Source organism: Saccopteryx bilineata, chromosome X, assembly GCF_036850765.1.
Source record: "Saccopteryx bilineata isolate mSacBil1 chromosome X, mSacBil1_pri_phased_curated, whole genome shotgun sequence".
Taxonomy (NCBI): Eukaryota; Metazoa; Chordata; class Mammalia; order Chiroptera; family Emballonuridae; genus Saccopteryx; species Saccopteryx bilineata.
The window spans coordinates 51,191,175-51,206,920 of NC_089502.1; positions in this window are offsets into that span (position 1 = coordinate 51,191,175).

A 15,746-nucleotide genomic window follows, 5' to 3' on the forward strand; every position below is an offset into this window, starting at 1 on the left:
TTGGGAGAAGGGAATGTTTGATTACAAAGTAGCAGCAAAAGAGATGGTTGAAGTATTTCACACTTTATTGTAGTGGTGGCTACATGATTATGCATTATAAAGACATGTAACTATAGATCATCAAAAGTAAATTTTACTGGATGTAAAATTAAATACAGCCCTGGCTGGTTTGCTCAGTGGTAGAGCGTCAGCCTGGCATGCAGGAGTCCCAGGTTCAATTCCCGGCCAGGGGAAGCACCCATCTGCTTCTCCACCCCTCCCCCTCTCCTTCCTCTCTGTCTCTCTCTTCTCCTCCTGCAGCCAAGGCTCCATTGGAGCAGAGTTGGCCCGGGTGTTGAGGATGGCTCTGTGGCCTCTGTCTCAGGTGCTAGAATAGTTCTGGTTACAACAGAGCAATGCTCCAGATGGGCGGAGCGTCATCCCCTGGTGGGTGTGCTGGGTGGATCCATGTTGGGTGTATGCGGGAGTCTGTCTGCCTCCCCGTTTCCAACTTCAGAAAAATAAAGAAAAAAATTAAATACAAATAAAAGAAAAATAGGGAGTAAAGCTAAACATTACTTTTAAAAAAGGAAGTTGTTGAAATAGAAATCATGATAAATTTAAATACCATATGAGCCACAGTTAAAGAGCAACTAGTAAACTGAAAGATAGTTTTGAATAAATTACTGATAATACAGAACAGAAAAATTAGAAGACTGGTTAATAAAAAGGATAAAATACATATATCTGGTATGTTTATAAAATTACTTGAGAGGGAGTAAACTTTAAATACATAATGGCTGAGAATTGTTTAAGATTTTTATAAAATATATAAACATTATAGTTAAAAAAACATGTACTTTATTCTTTTTTTAATTAAATTTAATGCAGTGACATTGATAAATCAGGGTATATATGTTGAAAGAAAACATCTCCAGATTATTTTGACATTTGATTATGCTGTATACCCCTCACCCAAAGTCAAATTGTCTTCAGTCACCTTCTATCTGTTTTTCTTTGTGCCCCTCCCCTCCTCCACCCCTTCTCTCCTTCCTCACCCCATTCCCCCTCCCCTCACCCCACCCCCATTACCATCACATTCTTGTTCATGTCTCTGAGTCTCATTTTTATGTCCCATCTATGTATGGATTCATATAATTCTTAGTTTTTTCTGATTTACTTATTTCACTTCGTATAATGTTATCAAGGTCCATCCATGTTATTGTAAATGATCCAATGTTTTTTTAAGCAAGAGAAGTTTAAAAAATCCATATCAAGTGATGACACAATGAAACTGTAGAACACTGAAGAAAAAATGAAATCATAAAAGCAAGCACAGATAAAAAAGGTGGATTGCCTGGCCAGGAAAAACAATTAAAATAAGAACAAAATTTTCAACTCCTATGATAGAGACAAGATAATGATGAAATGATATCCACAGGAAAAATGAGTTTAACTTGGAATCATAAAACCAGCTAATTGAAAACAGAACTTTTACTACTCTCAGACTTTCAGTGAATGACCTACTGATAAATGTATATCAGGAACAATGAAGTTAAAATCAGAAGGAAGAAAAGTGATGAAGAGAAACACTGACCATGAAAAAAGTAAATATATATTGACCAATATAAGTAATAATCCCTTGAATAAAATTAAAAGACAAAATAAAAATAAATAGTAATTTCATGAAGTAGTCATAAATAAAAATAAAATAAAGACATTTTAATGTGAATGGCAATGGTGAACACAGTTAAATAATTTTTAGGTCTTCATTGCCTTTTATCTATTTTCTCTCTTATTTATTTATTTATTTATTTATTTATTTATTTATTTATTTATTTTAGTGAAGGAAGCACAGGTTTTTATTGTCACTTGGGAAATCTCCCTGTGTTATTCAATCTTCACAATTGTCTGTCTTGGAACCAGATTAAAAGATAAAGTAAAACAGAAATTAGCTCTATGACCGCAGACTTCTTTTTGGTTGAACATTTCTCAATTACTTAGTGGAAATTAAAGGTGGGATAGAGCCCTGGCTGGTTGGCTCAGTGGCAGAGCATCATACTGGCGTGTGGAAGTCCCAGGTTCAATTTCCAGTCAGGGTCCACAAGTGAAGCACCCATTTGCTTCTCCAACCCTCCCTCTTTCACTTCTCCTCCCCTCTTGTACTTATGGCTTGTTTGGAGTAAGTTGGCCCCGAGAGCTGAGAATGGCTTCATGGCCTCCACTCACAGGCTAAAAAATGGCTCTGGTTGCAAAGGAGGAAGGGCCCCAGATAGGCATAATATCGCCACCCTAGTGGGCTTGCTGGGTAGATCCCGGTAGGGGTGCAAGCAAAAGTCTGTCTCTGCCTCCCTTCCTTTCACTAAATTAAAATATATATATATATATATATATATATATATATATATATATATATATATATATATATTAGAAGTGGGATTGATTTTTATCATCATGTATCTTCCTAATTTATTCTTATTTGAAGTGAGTTTAGTCACTGAAATAGGGCTTTTGATCTTTCATTTGTTTTATTTAGATACTATGTCAGAGTTGGTAAGGTGATCTGTAAGGTTTCCATACATTTTTTTGGCCAAAGGTGCCATTAATAACTCAAAGGGAAATAAAATTATATGCTCATTTACTTTTGCAGTTATCCAGAGTTGTCCAAAGCTTGACACTATTGGCCTTAGTCTGTGAATAAACAAGCAGTGGCATGAGGTCCAATATATTGTGCTAAATAATACACTGTGGAGCTTTCTACCAAATGAGTGACTCCAAAAATGAGAAATCCAGTTTCCTCACCTTTGCAGTACCAAGGATGATTTTTTAACCCACACCAACAGATGTTTCCAGTTTCTAGGTAGAGAAACTGGGCCTCTCTATGTTATTATGTAGGAAGGGTCCTGAAAAATAAACCACACAATTGCCTTTGGCAGTGCACATATAATATGCCTTGTTAAGAACTTTCAAAAATCTTAGAGTAAAATAATTTATTAGCATTCTCATAATGTTAAGGACTTTTTGGAATTTTCTATTAATTTCTTTGTCAGGTGTACTACTTGATAAGAAATCATCTGTATATTGTAGTGTTTGCCACACCAAGTCAAGTCTGAAGTCTCCTTTTGTTTGACTCGAGTTTTATATTTATTTGGATTTGGTTTTACCCTTCAATTTCATTCACTGCAAACTGTGCACAAGTGAAACAGCTCTGTTACTAACCATTAAAAACTTGTAAGAGGAAACGGAATTTATGGTAATGGATTCCTTAGGGCTACTCATTCATCTCTTCCAATATATAAAAAGATTTTAGGTAAAGAGCTTATTGGACTTATTTGCACACTTGTCAAACACAAAGGTCTTTTGAATAAGGATACATAAAGTATTATTAAACTTTAAGTTTGGTAATCTAGGTAGACAATAAACTGCTCATCATGTAGAAAAAAACCAGAGGTTTATAACCTATCCTATGTCACTGTATGACCAAACAGTAAAGAAGAAAGTTTACTCCTGATGATGCCCTTCAAATTCCTTTATTCAATTGTTCCTCTAAGTGTGGCCCAAAAGATATTTGAATCAAAATCAGTTTGAGAAGCATTTGCAGATGTCACATCCTAAGGCATCATCTCCAAAATCTGTAAGAAGTACAGTATTTATCAAACTAAAGGGATATGTTCACTTTTGAGAAAACACAAATGATCTAATCACTAAGGGGAAACTACAATTTGGGATAATCTCTGTTGTAGTAGTAAAATAGGGAATAGGAGAAGAGGTGATAAACTATTTAAACAATTGTAAGGCGGCCCTGGCCAGTTTGCTCAGTGGTAGAGCATCAGCCTGGAGTATGTCCAACATGGGTTTGATTCCCATTCAGGGCACATAGGAGAGGTGACCATATGCTTCTTCCCCCCTTCCCCTTCCCTTCCCTTTTGCTATCTCTCTCTTCCTCTCCTACAGCTATGGCTCGTCTCAGGCACTAAAATAGCTCAGTTGGTGAGCAACAAAGCAAGGCCCAGATGGGCAGAGCATCCTTCAGTAGCCAGGTGGATACTGGTTGGGGTGCATATGAAATCTGTCACTCTGCCTACCTGCTTCTTATTTAAGAAAAAATAAAATAATAAAATAAAATAAAACAATAGTAAGGCAAAATTCTATTCAGTATATAGTGACATTAATGAGGTTGGCAAGATAAGTGAAGTGGAAAAATGTTAATCAGTGTGGACATTATTATGTTTTTAGTCACAATGATTAAAATCAATATAAAAAATGGAGGAGAAATGTGAATCACTTAAGACCTTGAAACAGCAGGGAACAGTATTACTTCAGAGTCCAGAATCTAACTGGATATCAGTGTAAATTCAACTTCTAGGTAGGCCATTTCTTGCTTAAAATATTGTGTACTCTGGAATAATTAGAATAGTATGAGCATCCATGAAGTAATGATTTAAGTCAGACCATTAGTATGTTTGGTATTTTGAAAAATTTTAGTTTATATTTGTAAAATTCATGGATAAAAGTATGGTGAAACCTGATAGTTCTTGTTATGTATCTATATTGTCATGCTCTCATGGTTATAGGAGCCACTCTTTTCACTCTGATAGCAAAACTAAGCCCCATTAGATATGGGGAGTTAATCATGAAAAGAAATTTAAGAAGTCTCTAAAAAAAGATATTATAAATCATAATGGTACTTACAATAAGAAGATATTTTTAAACATTATAGCCTGTATCCTTTTCCACAATTTCCACCTTTGACATTTTCTTGCAACTTGCTAATTAGAGCACCATATTATAAAATTTACAATTGAAATACCCAATCATCCTAATATGGTTTATACATTTTACCAACTAACCTGTTAAATTATAAACCCTTAAGAAATAATCAAAGATGTAAATTCAGTTGGACTCATCAGAAGTTTTCGCCTTCTCTGGTCCATGAATTGCATGCAAAACTGACAAAATGTTTTTTCCAAATTGTCTACATTTATATGTAAATAATCTACCATCAAAAATTAATTTTAACTGATTGCTTTTCTTAGTTATAGTTTTCCACTTCCATGGCTTTACTTTCAGCTTTACAAGGTCCTGGTGATGCATTTGCCTTTACTTTTTTAAAGAAGAGGTCATTATAAACATCTTAAAAATATTTAAGTCTGAAATCTTATGTTTAACATCTCCAGTTTAAAGAAATATGTGTCATACATTTGTTTTATTGTTTTTATCCAGTGGACAAACAACTGGTTGAGAAACTCATTTCAGTTTTTCTCAAGATTACAATAAAAATATTACCTCAAATATGTGTGGGTAATCAGAGGGTTATTTTTCAACATCTCAATATATGTATTACTGTATTGTAGTTTTATAACTTACCTAGGATATTTTGTATATTAAGGTAAGAAAATCCAAGGAAACATTTGTTTGGGTTTCCAAAGTTAGACACAAAAATTTTGTTGCATGCGTGTAGTAAAATTTAATTAATTAATTTTATGTCTAATATCTTAACTGTGGGCCATTTAAATCGTGAAACAGTTTTTCTCATGTTGTTGGTAAGAATTAAACAGATATTTCAATTTTGAATTTGCTGGATATTAAAATATTAAGAGGAAAACAAATAAATATGTTCTACTTCAGGTATTTTAGATAAATTTTATTTCTCAAATCTGGTTGCATACTATTGGTTCAGGCAAGTAAGAAAATTAATTTTTCATATTTACTTAACATTTTTAGTATAATTAATTTAATTAATCTTAGTATGGAAGTGCTACAGCTTTGTCCACTAGAATATAATAATTTTAGAAGAAAAGACCTCTTAATGCCATAATTGAAATAAATTTGATAAAATTTATATAGTATAAGACTTTTATAGAAACATATGCATACATGCATAGCATATGCATATGCTATTTTGTGCTTGCTTTTTTTTTTTTTTGTATTTTTCTGAAGCTGGAAACGGGAGAGACAGCCAGACAGACTCCCGCATGCGCCGGACCGGGATCCACCCAGCACGCCCACCAGGGGCTATGCTCTTCCCACCAGGGAGCGATGCTCTGCCCCTCCGGGGCATCGCTCTGACGCGACCAGAGCCACTCTAGCGCCTGGGGCAGAGGCCAAGGAGCCATCCCCAGCGCCCGGGCCATCGTCGCTCCAATGGAGCCTTGGCTGCGGGAGGGGAAGAGAGAGACAGAGAGGAAGGAGGGGGGGCGGGGGTGGAGAAGCAAATGGGCGCTTCTCCTGTGTGCCCTGGTCGGGAATCGAACCCGGGTCCCCCGCACGCCAGGCCGACGCTCTACCGCTGAGCCAACCGGCCAGGGCCTGTCTTAGTCATTTGTTTTTGGTGGTAAAGTGGAAATATTTGGATTCTTTCAAATCACTTTAAATGCATATTTAGTATATTGGGCCCCAATGGATTGTATGACATATTTAGAACTTCAAATTCTAATTTTATCTGTAAACCAAATAAATCATCACTAATCTATATCTATGTAAATTGCAATAAAATAGAAGTATTATTTCTAGTCATTCATAGTTTGAGTTCTATTTTATGTGTGCCATGATAAAGAAAAATAAATGGTTTTCACTATCATTGGCATGGTATAGGGTTTTAATATTCCCAAGATTATTAATAAGATGAAGATTAGAGAAAACTCAAAGATATTACCATTTCTTTTAATGAATACTTGACTATTTGAAAAAAAGGCGAGTATTACCAAATTACTACCAAAGAAACAAGTAGTTCTATATGCACAATTTTATATTTGATTTTGTTTGTAATTGGAATACTTATATTTCTGTTTAATATCATAAGAAGTCTGGACATTTAAAACAGTTTTTACTTTCATTGATTTCTAAGGCAAATTCTCCCTCAGGATGATCCAATAAAAGATATTTTGGGGGACTTAAAAAAATGTTATCTTGGAGAATCTAATCAAATCTTGAATCTTGATAAATGTTGAATACTACCAGTTTTTGACTTGAAATAAACATTGGCCATGAGTGTACTATAGAATGCTGAATGTTATTTTCTTATTTTCTTTGGTACCATGTTATTCAACAAATACTGAATGAGCAAATGTATGGTTATTAAATTTCATCTATCCACCTGGTTTTTAGTAGTTCTCAAATATTATATTTGGACCATTTCAACTAAACAAAAGGTCATATTTATACATTGCTCTTTTTCTTTTTTTATTTGTTTAAATATGCATAAAATAAAATTTACCATTTTAACCATTTTTAGGTATACAGTTCAGTAGCTGTAACTACATTCATATTGTTGTGCAGCCATTATAACCTTTTATTTCCAGAAAGTTTTATCAGTCATTAACCAAAATTCTGTTCTCATAAAATAAATAGCTCTTTTCCCCTCCACCAATCCCATTCTCTTATCTGTCTCTGTGAATTTAAATTCTCTAAACATCCTATATAATATAAATCATACAATATTTATCCTTGTGTCTGACTTATGTAACTTAGCATAGTGTCTGAGTTTCATCCACATTGTAGCATGTCATAACTTAATTTTTTAATGCTAAAAATATATTTTTATGTATATTTCACATTTTGTTTTGTTTTGATTTTTTAGCCCTTCATTTGTTCATGGACACTTGAGTTGGTTCCACATTTTGGCTATTTTAAGTAAGTCTGCTATTAACTTTGGTATAGATATATTTATTCTAGTTTCTGCTTTAAAATCTTTGTGGTAAATATCTAGAATTTGACATCTTTGAGCATATGGTAATTGTAATTTAATTTTTTGAGAAACGCTGATGATGTTTTTTATAATAGCTGTACCATGTAACATTCCACTGGCAATACACACTGGTTCTAATTTCTCCACATCAGGGCTCTCTTCAGCGCAGTGGTTCCTTTAAGGCAAGTTCACTTGTTAATTTCTCCACATCCTCTGCAATCCTTGTTTTAGTCTATTTGTTTGTTTTTGAATAATTGTTATCCTAATGGTGTGCAGTAGAACCTTATCATAGTCTGATTTGCATTTCTTTGATTATTAGTGATTTTGAGCATCTTTTCATGTCTAATGAGCATCTATATGTATTCTTCAGAGAAATATATTTTCAACCTCTTTGCCCATTTTTTAAAAAAATGTGAGTTTTTTGTTGTTGTTGTTGCTTTTTTTTTTTTTTGGTATTGAGTTGTAGCAGTTTTTCTAATACTTTGGATATGAATGCCATATCATATATATAATTACCATTATTCCGTAATAGGTCTTTCCACTCTGTTGATAGTATTCTTTGAAGACAAAAGGTCTTTTTTTACTATTTGACAGTCTAATAGGTCTATTTTTCTTTTTTCACCTGTGCTGTTGATATAATATCCAAGAAATCATTGCTAAATTCAATGTCATGACTTAGAAATCTATGTTTTTACAAAGATCTTGAGTTTAACATATTTATATATTGTGTTTAAGATTTATTAGCAATACATTAACAAAAACTACGAATTTAAATTTCACTCCCACAAGAATAAAATATTATTATCTGTAAAGGCTCTTTTCATTCTTTGATGTTCAAATCAGAAACAACTGAGGCCTAAATATGATTCTTATATGCAAGGTTAACACTTAATGTCTTTTTTAAGTGTGAGAATTTCTTGGTATAATAATATCATAAAATTCAAGAAAAATATTTTTAATGTCACAACTATCCATTCACTTACTGATTAATTAAAAATATTCATTTACAGTTTATTATGTACTAGTACCTTATAATGTGTTGGTAATAAAGTGACAAAATCATTAAACTCATATTCTAGAAGAGAAGCTAGACAAGTATAGCAGTATAGAAAAGTTATTAAAAACATGGACTCTGACTGCAAGCTTCTTCATTCAAATGGGAGTTCTGCCATTAACTAGTTATTTGGAAAAGTTACTTAGGCTCTCTGTGCTGCAGGTTCTTTTTCTAAAATAATGAGAATAATAAAAGTGTTTAGTTCTCTCTGGATTTATGAATATAAATGAGAAAATTACTTAGAGTAATGCTTAGTACATCAGAACTAATTTAGTATTAGATATCATTGGAATTTTAAATATAGATTGATTAGCCCTAAGAAATGTGGAGACATCACAACATGATACACTATAACTCTGTCTTGTAGGTTCTATAGAGAAGTTCCATGGAAAAGAAAGTTAAGTTAAATTCGTGGTTTCAGGAATGAGTAGAAGATAAGAGGGAAGAGAAGTGGAAAAGAAAATAATTCTTAAGCAGAGAGAATAACAGAACTTTATGAAAAAGATGTTATCAGAGTAAAAATGGCAAACAATTTTGAGTGTTTGAAAAATAAGTTCTATATGGGAATGGTAGGAACTGAGGGTGAACAAATAGTTCAGACAGAGGCACTGAGATTTAGGCCTTACACTCTTAATAAGGAAGTTTAGACTCCTAGAAGTCAAATTAGTTGCTTCTTTTGAGGAGTGAACCGGGTGCTAAAGATGGCTCCGTGGAGCCTCTGCTTAAGGTGCATACGTGGGAGTTTATCCGTTTATCTCACCTCCTCTCAGTTAAAAGAAAAAAAAAAGAAAGTAATTCTTGTACTTAAATACTTTCTTTCTTCTCTTCTAAGAACGTCAAAATCTTTACCTAAAGGAAAGTAATTAAACTTCACAATATTTTACAATGTTTTAGAAGAGTATATATCTACAATTTTATTTACTATTACTGTAGGCCAGGAAAGGTGAAGTTACTTTCTTGAGTTTATATGGACATGGAAAATAATGTGGTGATAAGAGTGGAAGAAGTCGAGGAGGATATAGTGGAGATACAGGAGATACATGGAGATGGACAAAGACTTGGTTTGGAAGTGGATGAATACACAATATAGTGTAGAGAGAAGTGTTCTAGAACTGAGCAACTGAAACCTGAAAAATTATGTTAACTAGTGTCACCCTAATACAAAATAAAAATTAAGCAAAAAAATTCATACATTTAAATATATTAATTAAATAATAGTAACATTTTCATTTAATCTGAGTTTTAAACTAGTCACAACCCTACCTAAAAAATCTTTACAAACCACCAAAATCTCACTACTTTAAATAAATCTTATTAAATAAACAGGTTACTGACAAGTTTCTACTTGTTTTCAGCACTTTAGATATAATTTTTGAATAGCACAAGAGTAATAACAGTAAATACAATTCAGTAAAATTGTCTTTGTTTAGATTCCTGGCTAAAAATATAGATTTGTGTAATTCATGCGGAGACATAACTCTTCAATTTCTTGAAAACTGGTGTGCTTAGAAACACCGAGTAAAAGAAAATTGATCCAAGTCCTAAAGAATTAAAATAAAATGAAAGTCTCTAGGGATGCTCACGTCAAATTCTGAAGTTAGAACAACTTAGGGAACTATTTCTTTCAAGATATATTCAACATGAGAATAAACTCATTTTAATTCTCATGAAGTAGTGGGTGGCAATTTTGATTTGTTGTGTTATATATTAGATTCAGCAAATTATGTTTCAAAATTAAAAGACTGTTTCTGATTCAAGAAGTGATATATCAGAGTCAAGCAGTACATTCATTTCAGCAAGTGATATAACTTAGTGATATTATGTGTCTGATACAAAAGGTGATATATTTAATTCAACAGAAAATAGATTCAAAACGTTATTTTTTTGAGTATGTAATTAATTATATTCATAATTTATTTATCTATTGTAACACCAACTATACTAATTTCTGTAAGTTATTTATTTATATGGGATATTAATTTTATTATTAATATAGATTTTTCACATCAACTGCAAAATAGTTTAGAAATTTCTGGATGACTTGAACTCTAGCTACTTCATTTTATTAATTTGTAAATAAAGTTTGAATAGAAACCCACTTCAGAATAATCAGCAATGTTTTTAAACATTCAGATTTCACAGATGTACCATAGATCTAATAACAAGTAGGGCCCAATAGCTGCATATAACAGAGATCTGAAGTGATCTTTATGCACAACTTTATGTTTCATACATCTCAAAAATTCTGAAATATTATTAAGAAGATCTATTAACACAAAGAAAAATATGATGTTCTTCTAAAATAAAAACTAAATTTATAATGCACTCTAAACTTGATGTTTTCTTTCCTGTAATTATCACAGCACCTTGACTTTTGTGTAGACTACCTCTTATGTAGGATATAAAAATGCTGTGCAAAACATATTTGTGACTGGCTTTATTTAAAGAAATAAACTTATTTTTTTCCTTGTGGTCTGCTCAAAAGATTGAATGTATTCAAAGCCTGACAAGTATTCCCTGTGTTTCAGAGAATAAAAGAACAGTTATTAAGACTTTCCTTTTTTACTTTGATATTGTGGTTTCAGATATACTTATCTTTTTATTTACAGTAATCATTGTATGCTACCTACTACAGATTCTTCTTTTTTTCCCAGTAAAAAAGTTAGATTTGCATTTTCCAAATTCCTTTAGTTATGTATAGCCATTTGACTTAGCTTGACTGATAAAATATGAATGGAACTGATATACATAAATTCTAGGTAGAAGATTTTACAGCCAGCATAAGTATATTTCCCATTTTCCCTTCTTCCAAATGAGGGTGTTTATTGGTATTATCTTGTCTCTCTTGACTATTGTATTTGAATATGTTTAAGAAATATTTTTCTTTATATTTTATATCTCTTTATATTTCATTTTTGTCACATAAGGAAAAATTATATTTGCAACTGGTACAGGGATTACCATTGTCTAACTCAAAGATCATGGATTTTGAGCTTGATGTAGTCATTAGATGAAATATTTATGCTGCCTTCTTTGGAATGGTAGTGAAGCTATTCTGTGGGAAGAAAGTAAATGAACTAAATCTCTTGTAAACCAAAAGACAGTATGGTAGTTTTGTTCTTTATAATTTATTTCAAGTTTTCATCATTCATTCCAGTTGTAAGAGACGTACTTCTTCATTCCCATGAAGTTAGATATGATCACTAGACTACCTTCAACCAATAAATGTGAAGAGATATTGTTTAATTTTTCAGTGGAAGTTTTAAGAAACATTATTTTTGTGTATCTTCTTTACCATTATCTCAATGACCAGCAGCATCTCAGATGGTAGGTTCTCTTTCGCTTGGGTCCCAGAGTAAAGACAAAATGGAATACAGATACTAACCAATTTGTCACCTTGTGATAGACTTATAGCATGAGCAAAAGATAACTTTTGCTGTTTTAGGCCAATAGGATTTTGAAATTATTTGATACTACAACAAAAACTAGTCCTTCTTAATCAGTATACAACATAAAAGAATCTATTGCATAATGGTTCCTTTTATTTTTATTTTTCTCTACAGATAAGTTCACTCATAGACCACATTTTTTCAATTAAGTGACCTATTGGTAGAGTTTTCTAATCTTTACATTTATTTTTTGCTCTACTGTTCATCTCTTGGATGTGTAACTTAGAAATTTCATGGAAGTTGTTAAGAAAAAGATGATTTGTATCACTTAATTACATTACATGTTTGAAGCTTCTGTAAAATTTCTTTAGGAAAATATTTAAATTCTGGCTGTAGTAAAAATTCATTTCTGTAAAATGGAAATAGAAAATTTTATCACCCATTATAGTCTGTAGCAAAACAGAAGTTGACAACTAAACTTTTGTGTCCCAATGAAGGAGACATTGCTAACCCAGAAACTACTGAAAATTTCACTTTATTTCTGATTATAAATAAATGACATATTAACATCTTTAGAACCCACAGTCACTTATGGTTAACTGTATAATGTTATATTAATTTCCATCAGCTGCTGTTTCACTAAAGAAACTGTGTCCTGCTGTGGGGAGTAAAAGTTACCTAAATAAGTAGTCAGAAAACTATAACCTATAAGCTGTATATGACCTTCAACTCGCTTTTTTATGTAGTACTGATCTTAGAATGTTTTTGTATTTTTGAGTGGTTGAAAAAATTACAGAATAATATTTTGTAACACAAAACTATATCAAATTAAATAGCAGTGTTGATAAAGTTTCAATAAAACACCTTTATGATCATTGATTTAAGCACTGTGTCCAGTTACTTTCACACTACAATGGCAGAAGTGAGTAACAGCCTGCAAAATAAACTACATTGTCCATAAAGCCTAAAATATTTACTACAGATCACTTACAGAAAATGTTTGCAAACTCATGCTCTATGTGATTAAAATTGTGTTGTATAAAATCAAATAAACTGAAAATATTTTGTGATAATTTCATTTTTAATGCTGGAAGTTTATTGTTTATACCATTTTTTGCAATAATTGTGATTTAATATCAGTCTTCTGTCACTATTTAATTTATATTGCTGAAATTTTACAACCTATCGCCTGACCTGTGGTGGCGCAGTGGATAAAGCGTCGACCTGGAAATGCTGAGGTTGCCGGTTTGAAACCCTGGGCTTGCCTGGTCAAGGCACATATGGGAGTTGATGCTTCCTGCTCCTCCCCCCTTCTCTCTCTCTGTCTCTCTCCTCTCTAAAAATGAATAATAAATAAGAAATTTTACAACCTATCAACAATAATGGATTTTTGAGGAATGAGAATAAAATCAGAAAATCTTTGATAATAATTTGTAAACATACTTCAGAGATATTGCAGGTTCAGTTCTATTCCACCACAATTGAGTATCACACACATACAAAAAAAGAGTCATAATCTTTTCACCTGCAGAGAGTCTTGCCTTCAATTTGTGAACAACACAACACCTATGTAGCATAATAAATCAAGCACAATAAAACAAAGTATACCTGTATTTCTAGAACAGAGTGTTTTAATTAAAAGAGTAAAATCCTCAGAGAGGTGGAAGTTCTTTAATTTTTCTTGTGCAAATATTTGACATTCATATTTTATTTAATTTATCTTCAAATTATTACTTAAATAAAATTATTGTATACAGCACAATGTGAATATCTTGCAATAATAACATTATTTATTTTTTTTAAAAATTAAACACGCTCTACAAGGCTTCAATGTCTTCCCTACATGCAAGAAGAAAAGGTTAGCAGTAGTATATTTGAAGGTAAGAATTTTTTAAAAAAACATAACTTATTCTAAAATGTTATATAGCCTCTATTCTGTTAAGAAAATACTTTAATTTCTTACTTGAAAAAAATATATAGAAAAGCAAATAAACCAAGATAATATTGGCTAAAAACAATGCAAAATTTGGGTAGGGCAATAATAAATAATATTTTCCCAGTTACTTTTCTTATAAATCATCTATTTTAATGACAAATTCAAGGAAAAGTAAGTAGGAATTTGCAACCACTAACAGTTATTCCAGAATAAAGCCAGTAAGCATGAAATTAAACTTTATACTTCAATCTATGCCTTTAGTTAAGAAGCAAAAATTTTATTTATCAAAAACAGCATGTGACACTCATTGAGTGGTTTAATGGATTAAGTGTTGAACTGGTGCACCAGAAGTTGAGGGTTTGACCCCTAGTTGGGGCATATGAGAAGAAATCAAAGAATACACAACTAAATAGAATAACTAAGTGAAACATAGTGTTAATATTTCTCTCTCACTCTCTTTCAAACCAATGCTAAAATTAAAAAATAAAACAAAACATAAGCAACATGTTCTATTTTAAGAAATATTAGGCTCAGTTTCTGCAAACAAGTGGTTTAGCCTGTGTTACCTTAGGGAGAATTATTATAGATTATATAGAATTATAATGTAATGTATTAATATAATTACATTTAATATATGGATAAGACATCAATATAATAAAATAATAATTTTAATTTTAGGCCTGACTTGGCAGTGGTGCAGTGGATAGAATGTTGGACTGGGATGCAGAGGATTCAGGTACAAAACTCTGAGGTCACTGGCTTGAGGGGGATCTCATCTGGCTTGAGCGTAGGTTCACTAGCTTGAGCACAGAATCACTGGCTTGAGCATGGGATAATAGATATGATCTTATGGTAACTAGGTTGAACCCAAAGGTCACTGTCTTGAAGCCTACAGTCTAATCAGCCTAGGTTGCTGATTTGAGCAAGGGGTCACTCTCTGCTATAGTTCCCTGGTCAAGGCACATATGAGAAAGCAATTACTGAACAACTAAGGAGCTGCAATGAAGAATTGATGCTTCTCATCTTTCTCCCTTCCTGTCTGTCTGTCTCTATCTGTCCCTCTCTCTGTATCTCTGTCTGTTTCATAAAAAAAAAACAAAAATAATTTTAATTTTAGAAGTTCTGTGAAATGTTTCCTGATAATAAAGTCCTATACTAGCACCTAAAATGCATCATCATTTCCTTTGTTAATTGACTGTGTTCAAAAGTGATAAAACATATGTTGCATAGAAAATATTCAATAATTATAACTGGGTTTTTGTTGTTGTTCTTAGCTTATTAATAATCAAAACCCTACTTACATGGATGTCTTTTCCTAAACATCTGCCATATTTTGAATATACTTTTTACATAATTTTATTTAATCCAGTAACTATCACACAACCTGACAGAATAAGGTCTTAATAAATATTTGTTTAATGAGAGAACATGTGTTCAACAACCAACTGAAGAATAGCTGAAGAAAAGTCTTATACCCAAGAATTAACAGAAGAGGCCACATCAATACTGCTCCAAATAGGTTGCTGAGGACCAGTCTCAGGTTACATCTTACATTGGTTTCTACCAGCATCCTTCTGAAGAGACCTGAAATGAATAAACCTGGTAGCAAGCTTTAGACAATATAAAAAATATCTAGAGTTCCACAAACAGCATATCCAAAGGGAGATATGAAAAGGCACCAAACCCTGTTAAGACAAATTG